This window comes from Pelobates fuscus, chromosome 3 (assembly GCF_036172605.1).
Source record: "Pelobates fuscus isolate aPelFus1 chromosome 3, aPelFus1.pri, whole genome shotgun sequence".
Lineage (NCBI taxonomy): Eukaryota > Metazoa > Chordata > Amphibia > Anura > Pelobatidae > Pelobates > Pelobates fuscus.
The window spans coordinates 210799694-210813451 of NC_086319.1; the positions used below are offsets into that span (position 1 = coordinate 210799694).

Sequence of the window (13758 nt, forward strand, 5' to 3'; positions counted from 1 at the left end):
AAATAAGCCTTGATAAGCCTTTAATTTTATTGTCCCATAAAAGTCAATAATTATCCACTTTGACAGTTTTTCTCCTTTTTTATTGAATTTCAGCTACATTTATTGCCAGCCAAAATACAGGCAACTGTACATGATACTTGGGTCACTTCCTGAAATAAAACTACTGATTAAATGTGCATTGAAATAACATTATGCATCCTTTTTTAATGGCTAAACAAATGAGTGGCTGCTCATTGTAAAAAACACTTGGTGAACGGACTACTGCTGTCCAGTGGATAATAAAATATGGAGAGGTGGTGACTAAAAATTAAATAAGGGTGGTGGTGGGGGAGGACCGGTATCTCTTAAAAATAAATAAATGAGTGGTAGGAGGGGGCTGTTGATTTATTTATATTGGGTGGACACAGTGGTGTATCCTGGGTTTTCCTTTCAGATTAGAGGCAGTGCTTACACCATAGGGATATCCAATCTGGAGGGAAAAACAGGCAGGCAAATCTCCAAACATTTTAACCCCTCCCCTAATTACCTCCTTTCCAATAAGTAGCAGCTCCTCCTGATCATCCCCAGTTCTTTGCCTGCCTTCGGCAGGGGAGGTTATGCAGGAAGGTTCTCCAGGAAGCAGGTGAGAAGGGCTGAGGCTCGGGAGGCTCTGCTTCCTTGATGTTCGGGTAAGTAGCGTTTAACACGCCGGACGGCGTGGTCCCTCAGAATTTATTCCGTCTCTTGCCGTGCCAGGTGCCGGTCTGACGAAGGACGCAGGCGTGCGTCGGCTGGGAGGTCCTGTCGGTGGAACGCACACACAGGTTGCGTTGCGTTCCACCAGGGAGTCGCAGAGCGCTATGCACATGCGCAATGCGAACCTGGATTCAGGCGCCAAATTTGAACTGGGCGTTTTTCTTTGGTTACAGGACTTAAAAGGAGCATCCCCAGCAGCAACCTCTGTTTGCCAGGAGCTCTCAGAACGGTTTGCAATGTGTGTTTCTCACCTGCCCTCCAACACACTCTCGGGCCATTTAAGGTAAGACTGATTAAGTTTTTATTTAAATGGTTCTAGCCTGAATCTTTAGGGAAAAATTTTGTTTATTTTCCCTTGTTTGTTTTCTGTTCCCAGTAGATAATCCTGAAAATTTGGATAAAGTTGCTGAGAAGGGGAAATGTACATCTAGCCAAGCATTTAATGTGCTCTGTGTGTGGCCATCTTATGCCAGATGGTTGTAAAAAGAAAACTTTGCTCTGTGTGTTCAAAGAAGCTTCAGAGGAAGCACAAAGAACAGTAATGTCCACTTTATCAGCTGGTTGCAACAAAGTATGCAGCGAACAGTTGTGGATATGTGGTTAGCAGCATTACAGGCAATCCAGGCTTCGGTTGCCCAGGATTCTCAGCTTGTAATACATGCTAACAAAAAGCCTAAGATCTTGGGAAGTTCCGATTCTAGTTTGGAACTAGTGGTTCTGAGTATGGCGATAATTCAGCAGTGCCTCATCAAATGAGGAATCTGCATTCCCAGTAGAATCCTTTTGGGGTATTGATTAAAGAAGTGCAGTTGCATTTGAACTTGAAGAAACAAGGTAAAAGTCCTATAGGTTTCTTTTTCACCCACAGATTGGGGTATTGATTTAAAAGAATGGAAAATTCCCAGGTCACATGCTGTTTATTGGCTAGACAGTTTTTATTTCTCTCTTTCCATAGAAGCGGTACAAGACTGTATGCTGGATACTGTCCCTGTAGTGGGCGTTCCTATTGCTCAAATAGGTAAGAAAACTTCATTACCAATTGGAGTTTCAAGCGGCCTCAAGGAGGTCATGGTTGAACGCATGGACTCCTCCTTAAAGATGTTGTTCATCTCTTCGGCAGCTCAAGCTAAAGCTTTGATTACGGGGCCATCAGTTGCCAAGGCCCATATTTCTTTGGTTGGAAGAACTAGAAAAGGAAGACCCGTTAAGGCTATTATAAAATATCAGTATGGCATCTGATTTTTAGTGGATGCCTCTGCAGAAAGCCTGAAATTATCGGCCAAGAATATAGGTATTTCAACAGTCGCCAGAAGAGCACTTTGGCTTAGAAATTGGTCAGCAGATGCGACACCTGATAATTCACTGTGTGAACTATCTTTTGAACCTGGAAGACTTTTCGGTTCAAAGCTGGATGAGTTGTTGAAACAGGTGAAGGAAGGAAGGAATGCTTTACCAGTATCGTATGGGAAGCAGTTAGAAGCCGTAACGCAGAGACACTTCCCTCATTTAGAAGTTCCTCTCTTAGAAACTATTTCAAGGGTCAACAGAAAGAGCCTTTGATTATAGGAAGAAGTATCGACTCTGTTACTAAAAGAGTGGTGGAAGAAGTTCCTCTAAAGGAAGACATCAAGGCACCTATTCAAGACTTTTCTTGGTGCCAAAACCAGATGGTTCGTTCGGACCTATCCTAGACCTAAAGGCCGTAAACAAGCGGATTATCATAAAGAAATTCCTCATGGAAACAGTAAAGTCGGCTGCTCTGCTTATGCACCCATAAAATTGGTTTGCTTCCCTGGATTTGAAAGATGCCTATCTTCATGTACCCATAGCAGAATCCAGCAAAAGTTTTCTACGGATGCGGTGTGCTGCCAATTGGTAACCATACATTACCAATTCAGAGCACTACCTTTCGGCCTGGCATCAGCGCCCAGAGTATTCACATAGCTTCGAGTAGTAGTTCAAGCTTTCTAAGAAGTATGGGCATCGCTGTCATTCCATATTTGGACGACTGGCTGTTGTTTGCAGAGTCCCAAGTTCAACTACAGTTAGACCTGGGGACAGCCATCAAATCGCTGGAAAAGCATGGCTGGCTAATAGATTTCAACATATCGGAACTAGTGCCAGTTCAAAGGATCCAGTTCTTGGGTCTATTTTTGGATTCTATCGCGATGAAGTTATTCCTGCCAGAGGGGAAGATACTAAAAGATCAAGCGGTTAATCCGGAATCTCTGAGAAAAAAGTATGTTTTCAATCAGAGATGCCAGGTGCTTGCTGGGTCTGTTTACAGCCTCAATCCCGGCAGTCGCTTGGGCAATAGCCAGAATGAGACCTCTACTAAGTTACATTCTGCAGGTCTGGTATCGACAGGAACTCGGCCTAGATAGGCTGATGAGGTTTAACGATCTAATTTTGAAAAGTCTGCAGTGGTGGACATTTTCTCGATTCCTCCACGAGGGTCTGTCTTTCCGGATGAAGTCCTTTACTATCATATCAACAGACGCCTCTGCGCTGGGCTGGTGGGCCCATCTGGAAGACGTATAGAAGCAGGGGTCCTGGCAAGAGAAGGATATGAGAAGTTCCTCGAACTTCAGGGAATTAAAGGCCGTATGGATGGCACTCTTGGCGTTTCAGTTTCTCTTCAAAGTTCAACATATTCGAATTCGTTCAGACAATCGAACGACAGTGGCATATTTGAACATACAGGGAGGTTCGAGATTAACAAGATTAGAAAGCCTTTGTTCAATAATCATGCTGTGGGCAGAAGTGCACCTGATGTCAATCTCTGCAGTTCACATTTTAGGAAAGTTCAATGTGGTGGCAGATGCCCTGAGCAGGCATCATTTGAAACAAGCAGTTTGGTCCCTGTCATGCAGAACTTTCAAGTTCAGCACAGTCCACTTCGGTGTTCCGGAGATAGACCTAATGGCACCCAGAGTGAACAGGAAGACAAGACGTTTTGCATCCCTAACTCCAGCAGACAGGCCGGATTTCATAGATGCCCTGTCATTACCATGGAAGTTCAACCTGGCATATAGCTTCCCGCCAGTAGTGATTATTCCCAGAATACTTCAAAAAAGTAAGGCTGGGAAATGTAAGTATTATCCTAATCCGTCCAGGGTGGCCAAGAAGTAGTTGGTTCTCGGTTCTCCTGAACTTTCCGGGGGCCACCTTTTGGAAGCTTCCTCTTTTCAGGAGTAATTCTAGAGGACGCCATGGTGCCTCTTCTGGCCCTTCGGAGATTCCGATTGACGGCCTGGTTTCTGGACTCCAGATTTAGAGTGTAAAGGTCTGGATCCTGAAGTTATAAAAAATTTTTGTTGGCATCTACTTCAAGGTTCTACGTTAGGATTTGGAAGTTTCAGCGATGTTGTAGGTTTGAAGTCAAACCTGTTTCCGCGTCCATCCAGAAGATGCTATGCTTCCTTCAGATGAGATTGGCAAAGGTCTTAAACCTGCTTCATTTAGTTTTCATGTTTCTGCTATCGGTTTCTTCTCCCTCAGATGTTTCACCTCGAATTTTCTGATTTCAAGGTTCTTCAGAGCTCTGACACGTTTGGTGCCCTTTGTTAGGGAAACCTGTCCTCCCTGGGATCTGAATTTGGTCCTTTCCGCGCTTTGAGTACCGCCTGTTGAACCATTGGAAGAAGTTCCCTGAAGATGTTTTCTTTGGATACCGTTTTCCTTTGATGGCTATTCGTCAGCTAAAAGAGTATGTGAGCTCCGAGCGCTTCGGGAGTATTTTCCCTTTTTGGTTTTCATCAGGACAAGGAGGTTCTGAAGCTCGATCCTTCAGGTATCACTAAAGTTTTTTCTGTTGCCAATGTCAACCGAGAAGTGGTTTTGCCGACCTTGTGTCGGAATCCGTCTAATGCCTTGGTAAGTAATTTTCTCTGCTTAGACGTAACGATAGGTCTTTGGCAATATCTAAAGCTACGGAATCCTTCCGTTAGGATATCGGTATGTTTGTCTTGTTCATAGGCACACAGAAAGGTATGTTGGTTTCGCAGAGTTCTCTGGCTAGATGACTGAAGGATTGTATTCTGTTATCTTATTCTAAGAGTGGCTCGGAATTTGCAGGCCCTATAAAGGAACATTCTACTAGAGCTGTTTCGCCGTCAGGGGCTCTGCGTGCAGCTACTTCTCCGTCTCGAATTTGTTCAGCTGCTAATCGGTCCTCTCTCCATACGTTCTCAGGACACTACAAGTGGGACATACTGGCCTCGGAGTATGCAGCTTTTGGGCGCAGGGTGCTTCAAGCAGTAGTGAACTGAAACCCGCCCTCAGGATCTGCTTTATTATATCCCTATGGTGTAAGCACTGCCTCTAATCTGAAAGGAAAAACATAAATTTTACTTACCGAAAATTTCTTTTTCCTGAAGATTAGAGGCAGTGCTACAATTCCCGCCCCTTTTTCTAATAAACTAAGTAATTTTGCAGCTATTTGGCTTATGTATTGTCTGGGGATGATCAGGAGGAGCTGCTACTTATTGGAAAGGAGGTAATTAGGGGAGGGGTTAAAATGTTTGGAGATTTGCCTGCCTGTTTTTCCCTCCAGATTGGATATCCCTATGGTGTAAGCACTGCCTCTAATCTTCAGGAAAAAGAAATTTTCGGTAAGTAAAATTAATGTTTTGTGCTGCCCTAGGCAGGACAAAACTCAGGCGCCCCCCCTCCCGCCCGCGCCACCCCCATCCAACCCTTCCCCCCGCCCGCACCACCCCCACCCTTCTCCCGCCCCGCCTTCTAAATACACACACACACATTCACTTACAGATACGCATACACTAGCTAACAGAAACACACTCGCTAACAGAAACACACACACACTTAGACACACTCACACTCACTAACAGACACACACTAACAGACACACACTCACTAGCAGATACACACACACTCACACTAACAGACACACACACACACGCACTAACAGACACACACTCACACTAACGGACACACACACTCACTAACAGACACACACTAACATACGTACATACATACACACACACTAACATACATACATACACACACACACACACTAACAGACATACATACACACACACACACACACACACACACTAACAGACATACACACACACTAACAGACATACACACACACTAACAGACATACACACACACTAACAGACATACACACACACTAACAGACATACACACACACTAACAGACATACACACACACTAACAGACATACACACACACTAACAGACATACACACACACACTAACAGACATACACACACACTAACAGACATACACACACACACTAACAGACATACACACACACTAACAGACATACACACACACTAACAGACATACACACACACTAACTGACATTCACACACACACACACACACTAACTGACATTCACACACACACACACACACACTAACTGACATTCACACACACACACACACACACACTAACTGACATTCACACACACACACACACACACACACTAACTGACATTCACACACACACACACACACACACACTAACTGACATTCACACACACACACACACACACACACACACTAACTGACATTCACACACACACACACACACACACACACACTAACTGACATTCACACACACACACACACACACACACACACTAACTGACATTCACACACACACACACACACACACACACACTAACTGACATTCACACACACACACACACACACACACTAACAGAAATACACACATACTCACTCACATATTTAACACATTTTTTTTTTTTAAATTCCCCCTCCCCCCGCCTCCTTACCTTTGGGAATGCTGGGGTGGGGGGGGGGTCCTATTTCTCCCTGGTGGTCCAGTGGCTGCTGGGCGGTGCTGGCGGGCGGCCAGCGAGGGAGCACTTCCTCTGAGCTGTCTGCTCAGCTCCCTCGCGCGCCGCACAGTGAGGCTGGGAGGCGGAGCCGGAATATGACATCATATTCCAGCTCCCAGCCTCACTCTTTGGCGCGCGAGGGAGCTGAGCAGACAGCTCAGAGGAAGTGCTCCCTCGCTGGCCGCCCGCCAGCGCCGCCTAGCAGACCGCCCGCCCAGACGGCTTGTCAGTTAGCCGCAAGGCTAACAAGGCATTTGCCCTGGGCATTTGGGGGCGGCGTTTTTTGCCGCCCCCTGGAAAATGCCGCCCAAGGCAAATGCCTTGTTTGCCTCGCGGCTAATACGCCCCTGGGTGGACATATTGTCAAATTGTCCCCTCCAGTGAACCAATTGTCAGCAGATGGGGGGAGATTTGAAAATCTAGAAGGATGGACATGACCCATTACCCCACCCAAAGTCTATGGGTATTAAAGATAATGGGGGTGTGGCTCTTTTCCTGCAAGCATCCTCTGAGCACTCTAAATGAGTGAGTACCTCCTTGCCCCACCAGGCATAACTTGGTATAGGACACCTAGCGATCCCAGGTAAGTTGTCAAGCCATTCTTAAAGTTTGACTACTTTCTGTGAGGGTGCCAGGACACTCCTGTCACCATAGCCACTACCACAGGCTAAAACAGGTCCCTAGAATAAGATTTCATGTGAATAAAACAGCTGATTAAATGGTTTATTAACCTGAAATCGTATTTTATTTTGTGTCCTAATCTTAGTTTCACTTTGTTTTCTAAATTGCCTTGTGCAGCAGTGTATTATATTTGACCTCTGTGACACTTTACAATTAGGAGACTTTCCCAATATTTATCTTGGACTAAATTTTTTCTATTGTTAATATTTTAGTAGACCGATATAACATTCCTTCCAACTCAGTCATTCTGTGAATCAGGACACCGGTGAAAGGGAAGTAAAGGGGATGGGCCAGTAAAGCAATCATGTCACTACGTCTGCCCCCTGAGGGCAGACCCTGCAAAAAAACGCAGTTCAGTGCTATCTGCAGGGATCTAGATCTTGATTTGGACTTGGAGCATTATAGGTCTGCTGATTTTTAAGGTCACGGGAGTTGCAGTTCTACAACATCTGGGGATCTACTTCTCTTTCCCTTTGGTGTAGAGACCAATATTCTTATGCCATTTATATAATGTACAATTGCACAGCCAGTCTATAACCTATATTGATTCACTAAAGCTATAATATTTACAATAATTATATAATATAGAGGTAGTATTGCTGGCCCATTACTCAAAACTAGGAATTTTTTCACGTGTATTATAATTTGGAAGTTTGTCTGTCGGCTAACCAGCATACTTTAAAGGGACACTATAGTCACCTGAACAACTTTAGCTTAATGAAGCCGTTTTGGTGTATAGAACATGCCCCTGCAGCCTCACTGCTCAATCCTCTGCCATTTAGGAGTTAAATAACTTTGTTTATGAACCCTAGTCACACCTCCCTGCATGTGACTTGCACAGCCTTCCATAAACACTTCCTGTAAAGAGAGCCCTATTTAGGCTTTCTTTATTGCAAGTTCTGTTTCATTAAGATTTTCTTATCCCCTGTTATGTTAATAGCTTGCTAGACCCTGCAAGAGCCTCCTGTATGTGATTAAAGTTCAATTTAGAGATTGAGATACAATTATTTAAGGTAAATTACATCTGTTTGAAAGTGAAACCATTTTTTTTTTTTTTTTCATGATGGCTCTGTCAATCATAGCCAGGGGAGGTGTGGCTAGGGCTGCATAAACCGAAACACAGTGATTTAACTCCTAAATGACAGTGAATTGAGCAGTGAAATTGCAGGGGAATGATCTATACACTAAAACTGCTTTATATAGCTAAAGTAATTTAGGTGACTATAGTGTTCCTTTTAAAATGGTGGAATATAGCTAAATGCGTAAAGGCTGTTAAAAAACATATAATGTTTCATTAGATTGCCAATTATCCAGAATATGTCAGTGCTAATTTGGGGTCCCTGTGTGGTCATACTGGAGAGTGTATAAACCACTTCTGCACCAGGTGATTCCAAGTCATTTTAGCCAATAAACAACTTAAGGATTTTACTAATACATGACGTAAATTCATGATTTTATTAACCCCTTAAGGACCAAACTTCTGGAATAAAAGGGAATCATGACATGCCACACACGTCATGTGTCCTTAAGGGGTTAAAGGCATGGAGCCAACTATTATGCTTTCTCTTTCTTTATCTCAATATATCAGCAAAGAAAATTGTAAATGAAAGGAAACCAAAAAAAAACTTTATCATATAACAACATAATATTAAAATAACTAATCACATCCCAGGTAATCTAGGTAAAATCAACAAAGTCCACTTTCTTTGCGACCGTTGAAAAAGGAATATTAGTTACAACCAGTATTAATAACTAAATAACTGAGAATAAAATGAAGATAAAATCATCCAGATATAGAAATCCAAATGATGTTGAAGCTGAACTGACTATCTTCAATAAACCATTCTATAAATTAGAAAAATCCCAAAGTTGATGAAAAATTTAACTTAGAAAGAAAAGAGAGGTTAATCATTAGGGTAAAATTGATCATATATTAAACTAGATCTTAATTTATTAATATAAATAGAAAATCGTGTTTCTACCGAAATAGTTGGTAAAGAGATGGGGTTTAGGTTAGGGCTCTGTGTGGGCCAGTCAAGTTCTTCCAAACACAACTCATCCAACTATGCTTTTATGGACTTTGCTTTTTGCACTGTGGCACATTCTTGCTGAAATAGAAAAGTGACTTTGCCAAACTTTTCCCACAAAGTTGTAAGCATAGCATTGTCCAAAATGTCTTGGTATTGTGAAGCATTAAGAGTTCCCTTAGAAGTAAGGGGCCCAGCCCAACCCCTAAAAAACGCCCTTATACCTCCTCCTCCACCAAATTTTACAATTGGCACAATTTAGTCAGGCAGGTAGCATTCTCTTGGTATCCGACAAATCCAGACTTGCCCATCAGACTGCCACAAAGAAGCATGATTTGTCACTCCATTATTCAGTGAAGTTGTGCTTTACACCAGGGGCCCAGCTGCTTAAACTTCAATGATCTTAAACTGGAGTTTGGCTATTGATTAAATGGCCACTCCACTGCCGAAATACTAAATAGGTTAAAAAAAACTACAACACTATTTAGTAGATATACCCCAAATAATAACTTTTTAATTGGGAATATACACTGCACAAAAAAATAAAGGGAACACTTAAACAACACAATGTAACTCCAAGTCAATCACACTTCTGTGAAATCAAACTGTCCACTTAGGAAGCAACACTGAGTGACAATCAATGTAACATGCTGTTGTGCAAATGGGATAGAAAACAGGTGAAAATTATAGGCAATTAGCAAGACCCCCCCCCCCCCCCCCAATAAAGGAGTGGTTCTGCAGGTGGTGACCACAGACCACTTCTCAGTTCCTATGCTTCCTGGCTGATGTTTTGGTCACTTTTGAATGCTGGCGGTGCTTTCACTCTAGTGGTAGCATGAAACGGAGTCTACAACCCACACAAGTGGCTCAGGTAGTGCAGCTCATCCAGGATGGCACATAAATGCGAGCTGTTGCAGGAAGGTTTGCTGTATCTGTCAGTCTAGTGTCCAGAGCATGGAGGAGCTACCAGGAGACAGGCCAGTACATCAGGAGACGTGGAGGAGGCCGTAGGAGGGCAACAACCCAGCAGCAGGACCACTATCTCCGCCTTTGTGCAAGGAGAAACAGGAGGAGCACTGCCAGAGCCCTGCAAAATGACCTCCAGCAGGCCACAAATGTGCATGTGTCTGCTCAAACGGTCAGAAACAGACTCCATGAGGGTGGTATGAGGGCCCGGCGTCCACAGATGGGGGTTGTGCTTACAGCCCAACACCGTGCAGGACGTTTGGCATTTGCCAGAGAACACTAAGATTGGCAAATTCGCCACTGGCGTCCTGTGCTCTTCGCAGATGAAAGCAGGTTCACACTGAGCACATGTGACAGACGTGACAGAGTCTGGAGACGCCGTAGAGAACGTTCTGCTGCCTGCAACATCCTCCAGCATGACCAGTTTGGCAGTGGGTCAGTAATGGTGTGGGGTGGCATTTCTTTGGGGGGCCGCACAGCCCTCCATGTGCTCACCAGAGGTAGCCTGACTGCCATTTGGTACCGAGATGAGATCCTCAGACCCCTTGTGAGACCATATGTTGGTGCGGTTGGCCCTGGGTTCCTCCTAATGCAAGACAATGCTAGACCTCGTGGCTGGAGTGTGTCAGCAGTTCCTGCAAGAAGAAGGAATTATAGCTATGGACTGGCCCGCCCGTTCCCCAGACCTGAATCCAATTTAGCACATCTGGGACATCATGTATCGCTTCATCCACCAATGTCACGTTGCACCACAGACTGTCCAGGAGTTGGCAGATGCTTTAGTCCAGGTCTGGGAGGAGATCCCTCAGGAGACCATCCGCCACCTCATCAGGAGCATGCACAGGCATTGTAGGGAGGTCATACAGGCACGTGGAGGCCACACACACTACTGAGCCTCATTTTGACTTGTTTTAAGGACATTACATCAAAATTGGATCAGCCTGTAGTGTGTTTTTCCACTTTGATTTTGAGTGTGACTCCAAATCCAGACCTCCTTGGGTTGAAAAATGTCATTTCCAATTTTTTTAATTTTTGTGATTTTGTTGTCCGCACATTCAACTACGTAAAGAACAAAGTATTTCAGAAGAATATTTAATTAATTCAGATCTAGGATGTGTTATTTTTGTGTTCCCTTTATTTTTTTGAGCAGTGTATATCTGAAATCAGCTTGCAAAACCTGCAGGTCTCTTGTCTGCTGCCTTTGCAAGCTCTTCCCGTCTAACCACACCCAGACTTTCTTTGGCGGTCCAATCACAGACTTCTTCTTTGTAAGTCAGGTGCTCTGGGCAATTGTTGCCTCTTGATATCAGCTGCTTTAAGCTAGTGAAACCAGGAAGTAACATTATCTGTTGTCTGCTTGAAAGTCAAGGGATTGTAACCAGGTTAAGTTATAAAAGTGTAAATTTCTATTGAAATCTTCAATTTTTGCAAAATGAAAAAAGAGGACACACTCTTAACACATAAAGCATTTCAGCAAACTAAAGTTGCTATGGGGTCTGTAAAAGTTTTTAAAAACACAATAACTGGTAGCAATTGCTACTACGGTATGTAACAGGGTTGATGTTCCAAATGGCAAAATGATTTAGGTAAACTAGAAAAACAATCAAAGCTGTGGTAGCTGACATTTTAATGTGGATAAGTGCAAGATAATGCACCTTGGAGAGTACAGAATATTTGATAGTCCTAACCTCAACATATGAGGAAAGGGATTTTGGGGTAATAATTTCAGATGACTTAAAGGTAGGCAGACAATGTGTGGCAAAGCTGCATCTGCCACGTGTTCCTGGAGAGGCCTGCTGGCTCGCCTCCTGCACAAAGCGTATGGGCCATGTAAAAAGACATGTTAAAAGTTGACTTCCATGGAAAATCCGAACCACTGAACCGATCTGAGTGACTTTTGGATATGATGGTCATTCAGATCACAGCTATCTTGGGAGGATAGTACTCCATGGAATTTGGGGGTACTCTTGGGGTGTTGTGAAATTGTGTTTTCTGTACCTGGAGATAATTGAGTTTGTACAGTTCCTGACTCAATTATCTCTACAGTACAGAGGAGGAGTATGTTGAATGTAATTCATCTATGTGCCTCTCCCCCTCCCCTTTTTTCCTGTCCTATTGTTTCCCCAGCAGGGCTTTGTCCCAGGGACACTGCCAGACCAGTTTAAACTAGCTGCTTTGTCCGTCCTCAATCTCCCATCAGCCCTTGCTATTGTCTGACCTCACCCTTCCTTGTACCTTTGTACTCTATGTACTCTATGTACCATATTGTATGTAAATGAGGATGTTGGGGGGTTAAAATGTGTGTATAAATTGTGAGTGTTTGCCTGCATTAAACAGTCTACTCCCAGCATTAAGCCTCAGCTCATGTGTGGGAGGAACTTCTATACTTGCTATACCTGCTGTACTCTCTGGAGGAGAGGTCTACCCACTGGATGCTGATCCAGGACTTAGGTCCAGGGTGGGCAGAGATGGCGAGACCCTAGCCAGAACACTTTTTGTCCAGTGTCTGTGTTCTTTTGCCCATCTTAATCATTACTTTTTATTGGCCAGTTTGAGATATGACTTTTTATTTGCAACTCTGCCTACAAGGCCAATATCATTACTGCTGACATTGAGACTGATGTTTTGCAGGTAATATTTAATGATGCTTCCTGTTGGTGATCTGTGAGGCTTATGTTTCTCAAACTACACACTGCAATGTATTTGTTATCTTGTTCAGTTGTGCACCGAGGCCTCCCAATCCTCTTTCTATTCTGGTTAGTCAGTATGTGCTGTTCTGTGAAGGGAGAAGTACACAGCATTCCACAAGATCTTCAGTTTTTTGGAAATTTCTCCTATAAAATAGCCTTCATTTCTCAGACCAAGAATAGAATGACAAGTATCAGAAGAAAGTTCTTAGTTTCCGGCCACCTTGAGCCTATAATCGAACCCGCACTTGTTGATGACCCAGATATTCAACTAGTCGAACGAAGGGCAGTTTTATTGTTTGAATAATCAGAAAAGCTGTACTAACATATATGCAAAAGGGCTTTCTAATGATCAGTTAGCCTTTTTACATGATGAATTTGGATTAGCAAATATAACATGCCATTGGAACACAGGACAGAAGGTTGTTTAATGGACCTATATAGATATTCCAATAGAATCATTGGTTTCCAGCTACAATAGTCATTTACAACATTAAAAATGTCTACATTCTAGATCTGATCGCTATGATGTTATTTTAGTGGACAAAAAAAAATTGCTTTTCTTTTATGAACAAGGGCATTTTTAAACGACTCCAACAATCTGTGTAATTTTTACTCTATTGAATGAAAGCATATTTGTGTTTTCATTGTGTATCCTAGAACCCAAAATAATTTCTCTTCTTCCTAGAAAAAAATAAATCTGTTTTGGTGACATTTACATCCTCTGTCTACATCTTGATGTATATTGATCAAAGCAAAAAGAAAAAAACATACCTCCCCATTAGAAAGCTGGCATTTATGTCTCTAAAG

The 13758-nt window shown here is 43.1% G+C and overlaps 2 protein-coding genes across 2 annotated transcripts in view; one reads left to right on the forward strand and one right to left on the reverse strand.

Annotated features, from left to right (window-relative positions):
• The window catches only part of RELL2 (RELT like 2), a 435084-nt gene that overhangs the window by 244557 nt on the left and 176769 nt on the right, over positions 1-13758 (reverse strand). The window lies entirely within an intron of this gene.
• The window catches only part of FCHSD1 (FCH and double SH3 domains 1), a 134430-nt gene that overhangs the window by 75677 nt on the left and 44995 nt on the right, over positions 1-13758 (forward strand). The window lies entirely within an intron of this gene.